At 42.8% G+C, this 12967-nt stretch overlaps 1 protein-coding gene across 1 annotated transcript in view; it reads right to left on the bottom strand.

Annotated features, from left to right (window-relative positions):
* The window catches only part of LOC126470143 (zinc finger protein 277), a 146489-nt gene that overhangs the window by 46021 nt on the left and 87501 nt on the right, over positions 1-12967 (bottom strand). The window lies entirely within an intron of this gene.

Below are 12967 nucleotides of genomic sequence, written 5' to 3'. Positions count from 1 at the left end.
GTTTTGTAAGCCACCTCCTTTGTTGATGGACTATATTTTCTAAGGACTCTCCCAATGAATCTCAACCTGGCACCCGCCTTACCAACAATTAATTTTATATGATCATTCCACTTCAAATCGTTGCGCACGCATACTTCCAGATATTTTACAGAAGTAACTGCTACCAGTGTTTGTTCCGCTATCATATAATCATACAATAAAGGATCCTTCTTTCTATGTATTCGCAATACATTACATTTGTCTATGTTAAGGGTTAGTTGCCACTCCCTGCACCAAGTGCCTATCCACTGCTGATCTTCCTGCATTTTGTTGCAATTTTCTAATGCTGCAACTTCTCTGTATACTACAGCATCATCTGCGAAAAGCCGCATGGAGCTTCCGACACTATCTACTAGGTCATTTACATATATTGTGAAAAGCAATGGTTCCATAACACTCCCCTGTGGCACACCAGAGGTTATTTAACATCTGTAGACGTCTCTCCATTGAGAACAATATGCTGTTTTCTGTTTGCTAAAAACTCTTCAATCCAGCCACACAGCTGGTCTGATATTCCGTAGGCTCTTACTGTGTTTATCAGGTGAGTAAAACTGAAGTGATATCATGTGTTCCCCAGGGAAGCGTCCTGGGACCTCTGCTGTTCCTGATCTATATAAATGACCTGGGTGACAATCTGAGCAGTTCTCTTAGGTTGTTCGCAGATGATGCTGTAATTTACCGTCTAGTAAGGTCATCCGAAGACCAGTATCAGTTGCAAAGCGATTTAGAAAAGATGGCTGTATGGTGTGGCAGGTGGCAGTTGATGCTAAATAACGAAAAGTGTGAGGTGATCCACATGAGTTCCAAAAGAAATCTGTTGGAATTCGATTACTCAATAAATAGTACACTTCTCAAGGCTGTCAATTCAACTAAGTACCTCGGTGTTAAAATTACGAACAACTTCAGTTGGAAAGACCACATAGATAATATTGTGGGGAAGGCAAGCCAAAGGTTGCGTTTCATTGGCAGGACACTTACAAGATGCAACAAGTCCACTAAAGAGACAGCTTACACTACACTCGTTCGTCCTCTGTTAGAATATTGCTGCGCAGTGTGGGATCCTTACCACGTGGGATTGACGGAGGACATCGAAAGGGTGCAAAAAAGGGCAGCTCGTTTTGTATTATCATGTAATAGGGGAGAGAGTGTGGCAGATATGATACGTGAGTTGGGATGGAAATCATTAAAGCAAACACGTTTTTCATCGCGGCGAGATCTATTTATGAAATTTCAGTCACCAACTTTCTCTTCCGAATGCGAAAATATTTTGTTGAGCCCAACCTACATAGGTAGGAATAATCATCAAAATAAAATAAGAGAAATCAGAGCTCAAACAGAAAGGTTTAGGTGTTAGTTTTTCCCGCGTGCTGTTTGGGAGTGGAATGGTAGAGAGATAGTATGACTGTGGTTCGATGAACCCTCTGACAAGCACTTAAATGTGAATTGCAGAGTAATCATGTAAATGTAGATGTAGAACTGTATCGAACGCCTTCCGGAAGTCAAGGAAAATGGCATCTACCTGGGAGCCTGTATTAATACTTTCTGGGTCTAATGAACAAATAAAGCTAATTGGGTCTCACATGATCGCTGTTTGCGGAATCCATGTTGACTCCTACAGAGTAGATTCTGGGCTTCCAGAAATGACATGATATGCGAGCAAAAAACATGTTCTAAAATTCTACAACAGATTGATGTCAGAGATATAGGTCTATAGTTTTGCCCATCTGCTCGACGACCCTTCTTGAAGACTGGGACTATCCGTGCTCTTTTAAATACAATCATTTGGAACCTTCCATTCCTCTAGAAACTTGCGGGACACGGCTGTTAGAAGTTTTTTCGCGTACTCCGTGTAGAATCGAATTGGTATCCTGTCAGGTCCAGTGGACTTTCCTCTGTTGAGTGATTTCAGTTGCTTTTCTATTCCTTGGACACTTATTTTGCTGTCAGCCATTTTTTCATTTGTGCGAGGATCTAGAGAAGGAACTGCAGTGTGGTCTTCCTCTGCGAAACAGCTTTGGAAAAAGGTGTGCAGTATTTCAGCTTTACATGTGTCATCCCTTGTTTCAATACCATCATCATCCTAGAGTGTCTGGATATGCTGTTTCGAGCCACTTACTGATTTAACATAAGACCAGAACTTCCTAGGATTTTCTGTCAAGTCGGTACATAGAATTTTACTTTCGAATTCACTGAACGCTTCATGCATAGCCCTCCTTACCCTAACTTTGACGTCGTTTACCTTCTGTTTGTCTGAGAGGTTTTGGCTGTGTTTAAACTTGCAGTGAAGCTCTCTTTGCTTTCGCAGTAATTTCCTAACTTTGTTGTTGAACCACGGTAGGCTTTTCCTGTCCCTCACAGTTTTACTCAGCACGTACCTGTCTAAAACGCATTTTATGATTGCCTTGAACTTTTTCCATACACACTCAACATAGTCAGTGTCAGAACAGAAATTTTCGTTTTGATCTGTTAGGTAGTCTGAAATCTGCCTTCTATTACTCTTGCTAAACAGATAAACCTTCCTCCCTTTTTTTATATTCCTATTTACTTCCATATTCAGGGATGCTGCAACGGCCTTATGATCACCGATTCCCTGTTCTGCGCTTACAGAGTTAAAAAGTTTGGGTCTCTTTGTTATCAGTAGGTCCAAGATGTTATCTCCACGAGTCGGTTCTCTGTTTAATTGCTCAAGGTAATTTTCGGATAGTGCACTCAGTATGTCACTCGATGCTCTGTCCCTACCACCCGTCCTAAACATCTGAGTGTCCTAGTCTATATAAAAAAAAATGGTTCAAATGGCTCTGAGCACTATGGGACTTAACATCTATGGTCATCAGTCCCCTAGAACTTAGAACTACTTAAACCTAACTAACCTAAGGACATCACACAACACCCAGTCATCACGAGGCAGAGAACCAGTCTATATCTGGTAAATTGAAATCTCCATCTAAGACTATAACATGCAGAGAAAATTTATGTGAAATGTATTCCAGATTTTCTCACAGTTGTTCTGCCACTAATGCTGCTGAGTCGGGAGGTCGGTAAAAGGAGCCAATTATTAACCTAGCTCAGTTGTTGAATGTAACCTCCACCCATAATAATTCACAGGAACTATCCACTTCCACTTCACTACAGGATAAACTACTACTAACAGCCACTACGGGTTGCATGCAATCTATCCTTTCTAAACACTGTCTGTGCCTTTGTAAAAATTTTGGCAGAACTTATCTCTGGGTTCAGCCAGCTTTCCGTACCTATAACAATTTCAACTTCGGTGCTTTCTATCAGCGCTTGAAGTTCCAGTACTTTACCAACGCAGCTTCAACAGTTAACAATTACAATACCGATTGCTGCTTGGTCCCCGCATGTCCTGACTTTGCCCCGCACCATTTGAGGGTGTTGCCCTTTCTGTACTTGCCCGAGGCCATCTAACCTAAAAAAACCACCCAGTCCATGCCACACAAACCCTGCTACCCATGTAGCCGCCTGCTGTGTGTAGTGGACTCCTGACCTATCCAGCGGAACCCGAAACCCCACCACCCTATGGCGCAAGTCGAGGAATCTACAGCCCACATGGTCGCAGAACCGTCTCAGCCTCTGATTCAGACCCTCCACTCGGCTCTGTACTAAAGGTCCGCAGTCAGTCCTGTCGACGATGCTGCAGATGGTGAGCTCTGCTTTCATCCCGCTAGCGAGACTGGCAGTCTTCACCAAATCAGATAGCCGCCGGAAGCCAGAGAGGATTTCCTCCGATCCACAGTGACACACATCATTGGTGCCGACACGAGCGACCACATGCAGATGGGTGCACCCTGTGAGATACTCCGGGGAAGGGGAAACAGAGACTGGGCTTTGTTGCCAGAACACTTAGAAGATGCGACAAACCCACTAAAGAGACAGCCTACATTATACTTGTCTGTCCTCTGCTAGAACATTGCTGCTCGGTATGGGATCCTTACCAGGTAGGATTGACGGAGAACATCGAAAAAGTGTAAAGAAGGGCAGCTTGTTTCACGTTATCGCACAATAGGGGTGAGAGTGTCACTGATATGATACACGAGTTGGGGTGGCAGTCACTGAAACAAAGGCAGTTTGCTTTGCGGCGAGATCTATTTACGAAAGTTCAATCACCAACTTTCTCTTCCGAATGTGTAAATATTTTGTTGACACCCACCTATGTAGGGAGAAATGATCATAATAATAAAATAAGAGAAATCAGAGCTTGAACAGAAAGATTTAGGTGTTCCTTTTTCTTACGTGCCATTCGAGAGTGGAATGGTAGAGAGGTAGTACAAAAATGGTTCGATGAACCCTCTGCCAGGCACGTAAGTGTGAATTGCAGAGTAACCATGTAGATGTAGATTAAACAAATCCATTGTCATCCTGACATCTCATTCTATTTTACACAGGTGACAAAGTGTCATCTAACACATGAATAATTTGCACATTCTAATTTTAAAGAAAAATAGACTGGCATTTCTACATCTACATATACATCTACATCTACACAGATACTCCACAAGCCACCATACGGTGTACAGCAGATGGTACCCACCCACTACTAGTCATTTCTGATCCTGTTCCACTCACAAATATAGCAAGGGAAAAACGACTGTCTCTATGCCTCCATAAAAACCCTAATTTCTCATATCTTATCCTCATGGTCCTTACGTGCAATGTATGTTAGTGGCAGCAGAATCATTCAGCAGTCACCTACAAATGGAGGTTCTCTAAATTTTCTCAATAGTGTTTCTCAAAAAGAATGTCACTTCACTCCAGGGATTCCTATTTGAGTTCCTGAAGCATCTCCATACCACTTACACGTTGTTGTTCGAATCTACCAGTAACAAATCTAGCAGCCTGCACCTGAATTGCCTCTATGTCATCCATCAACCCACCTTGTATGGATCCCAAACACTCGAGCAGTATTCAAAAATAGGTCACATGAACATCCTATATGTGGCCGCCTTCAAAGATGAAACACATTTTCCTAAAATTGTCCCAATAAGCCGAAGCATTTGATACACATTACCAATTTTCAGTTATATGTGGGAATGTTAACAGCACAAATTTATCAAGTAGCAATGAAAATTCACTACTTTCTCCTTATAATTGCCTGGAAGCCATTGAGCAATGGTTATTTATCCCCAGAAACATAATCTATTTTGACTGCAAAATCTTGAGAGCCAGCCCTGACTAGTTTTGAAACTGGTGAGCCTAGTTCTTTGGCTAAAGCCAATGCTTCCAGATGGTACATTTCACTGGTCACTGTGCACCAGTATTGTTGCTTCTTATCTACATAGTTGCAGAACCTTTTTTTGAAGTCCAGATGCTTTACTTCTTGGCTGCGAAATGCCTGGTGACTTCCATTCGCTTCTTGAAGTTGCGTGTCCCCCCCCCCCCCCCCCCCCAGTCGTGAATACAATCCTCAATCACATCATACTTTCTTCTTCTGAGTGGTGTCCAATGTTCTCTACTTCTTCAATAATTTTAAGTTTTTCTTTAGCTGTGAATATGTGATAAAGAGAACTTGTAGCCATAGTTAACAAGTTAACACATGATTAATATTTCATTTCAAAAATGCTACTGACGCATCACAGACTGAGGCCCCAACAACACTATTGTATAACAGGATCTACTGTTGGAGGCAGATTGGTACCAACCTCATTACAATTAATCCATAAAACCAAAGTCTTCATCCTTAAATTCAGACAAAAAAATAAAAATAAAAATAAATAAAGAACAGACTATTCGCATATACACAGTATTAACAGGATCAAACTTCACCTTCAGGAATCACTAATCACTTGACAAGACAACTTATTTCTTATTGCTTGAAACAGTAGAAGTTTATGACAAGAAAACTGTTGTCGGCAGGTATATTTTGTGACTTAGAGGGTTTTAATGGTTAGACACGGTATCTCTGCAACATTATGGAACTTGGTAAGTGTAACAAAAACTTGATTTCATTGAGAAGTAGAAAGCAGCTTTATACTGTTCCATAATGGAAAATGAACTTGGATCTGACTGTGGCACTGTAAACTGGGACCGTAAAAAAGGTCTCATCTTTCATGAGAGAGAGAGAGAGCGAGCTATGAGCATGTATACACTAGAAGAGATATTTCACAGTAGCCAAGATGAACATGTGCTCATAGCTCTTAACGTATGCATTTTAGAGCCCACGTTTACCAGGCTTTTTGCTTTGAATGATCACTCCTGTTATAGCCCTGAATATTGACCATTTCTCCTGGGAGAACCTGTACACTGAGGTGACAAAAGGCATGGGATATCCCCCAACAACATGTCTGACATCCTTTTGCCTGGCATAGTGTAGCAACTCAACATCGCATGGACTCCACAAATCACTGGAAGCCCCTGCAGAAATACTAGGCCAGGCTGCCTCTCAAGCCATCCATAATTGGGAGAGTGTTACCATACGGGCTTTTGTGCATGAACTGACCTCTCAATTATGTCCCATAAATGTCCGATGGGATTCATATGGGGCAATCTGGGTGACCAAATCATTTGCTTGAATTTTACAGAATGTTCTTCAAACCAATCGCGAACAACTGTGGTCTGGTTACATGACATTGTTCTTTGGGAACATGAAGTCCATGAATGGCTGCAAATGGTCTGCAAGTAGCCAAACATACCCATTTCCATTCAATGATCAGTTCAGTTGGACAAGAGAACCCAGTTCATTCCATGTAAGCATTGCCCACACCAATATGGAGCCATCACCAGCTTGCACAGTGCCTTGCTGACAACTTGGGTCCACAGCTTCATGGGGCCTGTGCCACACTCAAACCCTACCATCAGCTCTTACCAGTGGAAATCAGGACCAGGCCACAGTTTTCCAGTCATTTTTAGTCCAACCAATATGGTCACAAGCCCAAGAGATGTATTGCAGCCAATCTCATGCTGCTAGTAAAGGCACTCATGTCTGTCGTTTGCTGCCACAGCCCATCAGTACCAAATTTTGCTGCACTCTTTGGATGGACACATTCATTGTACATCTCACATTGATTTCTGAAATTATTTTACATAGTGTTGCTTATCTATTAGCATTGACAAGGCTACACAAACACCGCTTTTCTCGGTCAGTAAGTGAAGGCTGTCAGCCACTGCACATTGTCCATGGTGTGAGGTAATGCCTGAAATTTAGTACTCTCAGCACACTCTTGACAATCTCAGAATATTCAATTCCCTAATGATTTCTGAATGGTACGTCTCGTGCATCTAGCTCTAGCTACCATACAGTTTTCAGAGTAAGCGAGACACCCATAATCCATTTTTCAATCGGACAAGGAGGATTTTCTGATCCGCCCCATGAAGTACTGTCTAAAACAAGTATGATATTTAGAGATTGGGTACAGCATGATGCCAGATAAAATATATGTGAGGACCAACAGAGTTTCCTATTGAGCGTGAGTCCCAATAATTTCAGGGTTTCAATAAATGGAAAATCTGCAGGACTGAGATGTGAGGATGATGGAAGAAACTCCCTACACTGCCAGAAGGTCACACTGACAGTTTTTTCAATGGAAAAGTGGAAGCTGTTGTCAATGTTCCATGTGTATGACATCTACATCTACATCTACATGACTACTCTGCAATTCACATTTAAGTGCTTGGCAGAGGCTTCATCGAACCACAATCATACTATCTCTCTACCATTCCACTCCCGAACAGCGCACGGGAAAAACGAACACCTAAACCTTTCTGTTCGAGCTCTGATTTCTCGTATTTTAGTTTGATGATCATTCCTACCTATGTAGGTTGGGCTCAACAAAATTTTTTCGCATTCAGAAGAGAAAGTTGGTGACTGAAATTTCGTAAATAGATCTCGCCGTGACGAAAAACGTCTTTGCTTTAATGACTTCCATCCCAACTCGCATATCATATCTACCACACTCTCTCCCCTATTACGTGATAATACAAAACAAGCTGCCCTTTTTTGCACCCTTTCAATGTCCTCTGTCAATCCCACCTGGTAAGGATCCCATACCGCACAGCAATATTCTAACAGAGGAGGAACGAGTGTAGTGTAAGCTGTCTCTTTAGTGGACTTGTTGCATCTTGTAAGTGTCCTGCCAATGAAACGCAACCTTTGGCTTGCCTTCCCCACAATATTATCTATGTGGTCTTTCCAACTGAAGTTGTTCGTAATTTTAACACCCAGGTACTTAGTTGAATTGACAGCCTTGAGTATTGTACTATTTATCGAGTAATCGAATTCCAACGGATTTCTTTTGGAACTCATGTGGATCACCTCACACTTTTCATCATTTAGCGTCAACTTCCACCTGCCACACCATACAGCAATCTTTTCTAAATCGCTTTGCAACTGATACTGGTCTTCGGATGACCTTACTAGACGGTAAATTACAGCATCATCTGCGAACAAACTAAGAGAACTGCTCAGATTGTCACCCAGGTCATTTATATAGATCAGGAACAGCAGAGGTCCCAGGACGCTTCCCTGGGGAGCCCCTGATATCACTTCAGTTTTACTCGATGATTTGCCGTCTATTACTACGAACTGCGACCTTCCTGACAGGAAATCACGAATCCAGTCGCACAACTGAGACGATACCCCATAGGCCCGCAGCTTGATTAGAAGTCGCTTGTGAGGAACGGTGTCAAAAGCTTTCCGGAAATACAGAAATACGGAATCAACCTGAGATCACCTGTCGATAGCGGCCATTACTTCGTGCGAATAAAGAGCTAACTGCGTTGCACAGGAATGATGTTTTCTGAAACCATGCTGATTACATATCAATAGATCATTCCCTTCGAGGTGATTCATAATGTTTGAATACAGTATATGCTCCAAAACCCTACTGCAAACCGATGTCAATGATATAGGTCTGTAGTTCGATGGATTACTCCTACTACCCTTCTTAAACACTGGTGCGACTTGCGCAATTTTCCAATCTGTAGGTACAGATCTATCGGTGAGCGAGCGGTTGTATATGATTGCTAAGTAGCGAGCTATTGTATCAGCGTAATCTGAAAGGAACCTAATCGGTATACAATCTGGACCTGAAGACTTGCCCGTATCAAGCGATTTGAGTTGCTTCGCAACCCCTAAGTTATCTACTTCTAAGAAACTCATGCTAGCAGCTGTTCGTGTTTCAAATTCTGGAATATTCCATTCGTCTTCCCTGGTGAAGGAATTTCGGAAAACTGCATTCAATAACTCTGCTTTAGCGGCACAGTCGTCGGTAACAGTACCACCGGCACTGCGCAGCGAAGGTATTGACTGCGTCTTGCCGCTTGTGTACTTTACATACGACCAGAATTTCTTTGGATTTTCTACCAATGTTTCGTTGTGGAACCTATTAAAGGCATCTCGCATTGAAGTTCGTGCCAAATTTTGCGCGTCTGTAAATTTTAGCCAATCTTCAGGATTTCGCATTCTTCTGAACTTCGCATGCTTTTTCCGTTGCCTCTGCAACAGCGTTCGGACCTGTTTTGTGTACCATGGGGGATCAGTTCCATCTCTTACCGATTTATGAGGTATGAATCTCTCAATTGCTGTTGCTACTATAGTCAGTTCGGAAGGAATGGAGATTGTCTCTGGGGAAGGCTTCTAGTGACACTTTATCCGATTTTTTAAATAAAATTATTTTGCGTTTGTTTCTGGTGGATTTGGAAGAAACGGCATTGAGCCAAGCTACAACGACCTTGTGATCACTAATCCCTGTATCAGTCATGATGCTCTCTATTAGCTCTGAATTGTTGAGATATCACTGATGTCATCATTCATTCATGCAAACCGGTCCATTGGAGAGCCGCAGTAGATCGCAAAGTTGTCAACAAAAAGAGCACCTGAGGTGCCTGGTGGGAGAGTGTCCATGATAGGGTTAATTGCTATGACAAAAAGAGCTACGCTCAGCAAAGAGACCTGAGGCACTCTGGTCTGAATGAAAGTGTTCGCAAAAGCTGAACCCACATGTGCCTTGAAAACAGGTCTTTTTAAAACTGCTGAATACAATGGGGCAGGCACCCTTAGAAGCACCATGTGTGCATTGTACAGAGAATACTCAACTTCCAGCAGGTATCTTAGGCCTTCTCCAAATCAAAAAACACAGCTACAGTCTGGCATTTCTGCAGAAAATTGTTTATAATATGGGTTGACAGGGTGGCGAGATGATCAACAGCGGAGTGATACTTACAAAATCCATACTGGGCATTTGTTAGCAAATTCCAAGACTCCAGCCACCATACCAGCCCACCATTGATCACGTGTTCCATCACCTTGCAGACACTGCTGGTGAGGGAAATTGGGTGGTAGCTGGACAGAAGATGTTTGTTCTTACCAGGCTTGGGTATGGGGATTACACTGGCTTCACGCCAAAGTCTGGGAAATGTGCCGTCTGTCCAGACACGATTATATGTATGAAGGAGAAAGTGCTTGGTGCCAAGAGATAGGTACTGCAACATATGAATGTGAATATCGTCCATCCTGGAGTGGAGGATCATGATGAGGTGAGAGCACGTTTCAGCTCTCTAATAGTAAAAACGGTATTGCAGCCTTCACGATTCTGAGAGGGGGAAAGATATCTCCAAGCCTCCTCCGCTTGTTTCCGAGGTACGAAGAGCTCAAGATCTACGCAGAGTATTGACTCGAGGTGTTAGAAATATTGATAGAATCCACAATGGCATTGTTCACTACAGTCAGACCAGAAACTGGGAGATGTGACTTGTATACAGAAATTTGGTGCATGTTGCCCCAAACAACAGAAGAGGGAATAAAATGGTTTAAATAATTAGTAAGAGAGATCCAACTAGCTTTTTTGCTAACTCTGATAATGCAATGACATTTTGTGCATGACTGTTTATAACGAATACAGTTCTCCTTTGCGGGATGGCCCTCAAAGACATGGAGAGCATGTCTCCATGAGCAAACTGCATCACAGCATTCCTTAGTCCACCAGGGGACTGGGACACATTGCAGTAGGAAAGAGGTACTTTGCCTGATCATCACTGCTGTGGAAACACTGTTCATCAAAGGTTGCCAGTGAGGGCACAGCCTCCAGTCAGCTTTAGAAAGCTGTCAGTTGGTCTTGCACACAGATGGAACATGAGTTAGCAGATGAATTATGCCCGGGAAATGGTTGCTCAAGTATTTATCTGAAGGTGCGAGAAAGTGTGTGTGTGTGTGTGTGTGTGTGTGTGTGTGTGTGTATGTGTATGTGTGTGTGTGTGTGTGGAATAGAGACAGACAGACAGAGAGAGACAGCACTTGTGGCTGGGTGTTCAATGAAATGGTTTGGCTATGGATGACATCCCAAATGAACATCATGACTCCCTCACGAGCTGAAGTTCCTTCCTCAGAAGGAACGTCGAAAGGTACTGGAGTGATGTGTATGAGGTCAAAGTGGTCTTGAGGATGTAATTTCGTTTCTTGGAGGCACAAAACAACTGGGCATTGTGATCACAATAAGTCTGCCTTATATGATCTGATGCCATGAATGTTCCATTGGAGAACAGCCATATTAGATGATAAGATGATTCCTCTTGTAAGGGGCAATTACTTTGGTGGATGCCCAGTGCCAGATTTCGGCTGCATACTACTACAGGGTTCTGAGGCTGGACTGTCCTGTTCCATTATTTCTTCAGGGTGGAGAATCAGGTGGTGATTCACACTGGTGAAATGGAGGTCGACAGGACAGAGGTGTTGTGTGGAGTAACTGCAGTAGAGGACCTCCGATGTAGAGAAGGGGAAGAACATTTCTCTTTGTTTGACTTCTTACAACCTTTGCATTTGTCAGATCTGGACCCAGATGTTTGCTGACTTGAGGTGGGCAAAAAGTCATCTCAGGAGTATTCCCTTTTAAATTTTCATTCTTCTGGTTGTGCACAAGTAACTTCACCAGTGTGAGTGAAGGTTTTGTGGTGTGTTGAGCAACTATAGTGGGCAGAGGTCAGGACGTCACCTTTATCACTAGAAGATTTCACAACCATAGCACTGAACAGGAGGTTGCAGGTCCGTGTGGCAGTATCTTTCATGGGTCATGATGCTGCAGTAATGGTACTGTAACTGCTGGATACTGGTATGCAAGGCTTTTAGAAAGCTAAAATTTTACGAGCAAATACCTTTTCCTTCATTCAAATCTCCTGAACAGCTCACTCATTGAGGTATGCAGGGCATTCGCAGGATGAAGCAGCAGAGTTTCCAGTGCAGTTGATGCAGTGGGGAAGAGGAGGAGTTGGGCAATCTTCCTCATGAACATCCTTGCCACAGGTTACACATTTGTCTGCGTTTTACCAGAACATGCAAGTATTGTTATAACACTACATTGGGTTTGGTATGTGCAGTCTGGCAATGATAACTTCATAGACTGCCTTAATCTTTTATAGCAGCTTTACTCAATCAGACATTAAGCAAAGGCTGCAGGTAAACACGAATTCTGCATCAGCCCTCTTCATAACGCAATGGATAGTGGTTATGCCTTGATCAGAGACATAATATTGTCTATCTCCCTCTGTCATTTCATCAAGCAGCTGAGTGACACCACTTGAAGAATTCAGTGTTTGATGAGCCTATACATGAACAGGATACCCATGGAGAGTGTAGCTTTAAGCAGTTTTGGGCTTGAAAGGCACTATTTGTATCTAGAAGCAAAGTTCCATTACACAAGCAAGTGCAGGATTTTAGTGGGCCTGCAATTGTATCCACACCTTTCCAAATGATGTACGGGTTCACTGTAGGAAAGTTCTGACCACCTTCCGTTTGTGACACCATGAGGTAGCGAGTTGCAACTGGAAGATTCTTTGTTTCTTTGGCCTAACTCCATTTCTGTTTATTAGATGAAGGTCACATAGAGGGAGCCGATGTAATCATTGCAGGTGAATCCCCCACAATTGCCAACATCTCCAATCATGCACTTCTTCCTTCTGGGGGCCCCCACAGAGGGGAGAA

This window comes from Schistocerca serialis, chromosome 3 (genome assembly GCF_023864345.2).
Source record: "Schistocerca serialis cubense isolate TAMUIC-IGC-003099 chromosome 3, iqSchSeri2.2, whole genome shotgun sequence".
Lineage (NCBI taxonomy): Eukaryota > Metazoa > Arthropoda > Insecta > Orthoptera > Acrididae > Schistocerca > Schistocerca serialis.
Note: the sequence above shows the minus strand (reverse complement) of the source record. Positions and strands in the feature narration are given on the sequence as shown.